This window comes from Ovis canadensis, chromosome 7 (genome assembly GCF_042477335.2).
Source record: "Ovis canadensis isolate MfBH-ARS-UI-01 breed Bighorn chromosome 7, ARS-UI_OviCan_v2, whole genome shotgun sequence".
NCBI classification, from domain to species: domain Eukaryota; kingdom Metazoa; phylum Chordata; class Mammalia; order Artiodactyla; family Bovidae; genus Ovis; species Ovis canadensis.
Genome location: NC_091251.1, coordinates 103,489,228 through 103,491,374, shown reverse-complemented (window position 1 = coordinate 103,491,374; position 2,147 = coordinate 103,489,228). Strand labels below are relative to the sequence as shown.

Sequence of the window (2,147 nt, the reverse complement as noted above, 5' to 3'; positions counted from 1 at the left end):
AAAGTAAATTTATGTAGAGAAAGATAAGGAAGAAAATGTTGACTCTTAAAGGTTCTGAATGTATTTTTGGTGGGTTTATAAGTTCAAGGCACTGGTTCTTTATTCTCCTTAATTCCACATCAAAGTTTCTAGCTCTCATTCCCTTTACTATAGAGATATTGCTAGCAATACTCTTATACTGAATAGTATTGATTAGCCTCTTTTTCTCACAAGGGGAACAAACAGAGGGAGATAAATGTCTCTAAGATAACTGGGAAAGAATTGGGGGGAAAACTGTGAGTTGTATGTGTATGTACTTAGTCACCCTGTCGTGTCCAATGCTTTTTGACCCTTTGGACTGTAGCCCACCAGGTTCCTCTGTCCATGGGATTTCCCAGACAAGAATACTGGGGTGGGTTGCCACTTCCTTCTCCGGGGGGATCTTACCAACCCAGGGGTTGAACCCATACCTGCCATGTCTCCTGTATTACGGGCATATTCTTTACCCACTGAGCCATCAGGGAAGCCTGTGAGTTGTATAAGGAAGGTTAAAAAGGAAATAAAGTAAACTGGTCGAAACGCAGTACCTGGTGTGGAATATGCTGACATATGATCAGTGAAATGATAGGAAAATGGAGAGACGAGGCAAAAGCTTCGTAATACTTTAAAAGAGAGAGAGAGAGAAAGCAAGAAAGATAGTGGCTCATAGTATTCTTCCGTGCTGTACAACAAATAATACCATCAGCCCAAGGAATTTTGGTTGTTAGTAAGAACAAGAGGAACAGACACTTTGCTATACAGGAGGAAAGGAAGTAGACTATTTTCCAGTTATGAAAATAGGTTAATCACAACTTGATTTATTTTTAAGTTCATAGAAACTGAACTGATCTCTTCCTTGTCTGTGAAGGGGAGAACACAAAGGAATAATGTAAAATGAGTATTTAAGTTTACGGAAAATATTAGGAAGAAACTCCCTGACAGAACATACATACGAAGGTTATTTTACGGCAAACTGTGAAATCAATGTGGAAAATGAAACACTAAGAGGGAACCATTCTTAACCTCTTACATAAAAATTCAGTCATAGTTTAAAAAGATGCAGATCAAATAATGGAGAATCCCAGAAAAATCTCTGAAGCTTCCCTACATGATTTTAGCAGAATAAAAACGATGCTTCCTCGTTAAATGGGAGACTTTTTTTCTGTGTCTTACCCAACTCTCCCTCTGCCCCACTCATATTCTCTCCCCACCTCCCCCATTTCCTTCCACCCTCTCTCCCTCTCTTTCTCTGTCTCACACATTCTTACTCAAAGAGCATCTATGCAGACATCACTGTCAGCACCAAGGACAGCAACCTTCACTTTAACACAGGTGTCAAAGACCATCCTCAGAAACCAGGTATACATCTCAGGAGCTCTTGTCTATTTTTTAAAAATGTTTATTTTTAACTGAAGGATAGTTGCTTTATAATATTGTGCTTGTTTGTGTCATACATCAACACATATCAACTGCAGCTATACATCTGTCCTCTCAGTCTTAAACCTCCCATCCCATCCCACATCTCTAGGTTGTCACAGAGACCTGATTTGAGTTCCCTGAGTCACATAGAAAATTTAGGAGCTCTTTTGAACTCAGATGAGAAATGCTTGACTGCCTGGCTAGCTCAGTCAGTAGAGCATGGGACTCTTAATCCCAGGGCCGTGGGTTCAAGGCCCACATTGAGCAGTTGCTCTTCAACATTTGGGGCTTCCCTTGTAGCTCAGCTGGTAAAGAATCTGCTTGCAATGAGGGAGACCTGTGTTCGATTTCTGGATTGGAAGATCCCCTGGAGAAGTGATAGGCTACCCATTCCAATATTCTTGGGCTTCCCTAGTAGCTCAGCTTGTAAAGAATCTTCTTGCATTGTGGGAGACCTGGGTTCAATCCCTGGGTTGGGAGGATCCCCTGAAGAAAGGGAAAGGCTACCCGCTCCAGTATTCTGGCCTAGAGAATTCCACCGACTATACAGTCCATGGGGTTGCAAAGAGTCAGACACTACTGAGTGACTTTCACTTTCACTTTCTAGAAGTGCTTGAAGTTTAACTCAAAGTTGTAAGCACCTGATCTGTAATACTACTTTTCTTTTCAAAATATGATGACCTGTATTTATTAAAACAGTGGACACTTTA

General features: G+C 40.9%; 1 non-coding gene across 1 annotated transcript; it reads left to right on the top strand.

The window, feature by feature from the left end:
• The first annotated feature begins 1,631 nt into the window (after window positions 1-1,631).
• TRNAK-CUU (transfer RNA lysine (anticodon CUU)) lies at window positions 1,632-1,704 on the top strand. Its single transcript has one exon. It is a non-coding gene; the product is annotated as a tRNA-Lys (tRNA).
• The last annotated feature ends 443 nt before the right edge of the window (window positions 1,705-2,147 follow it).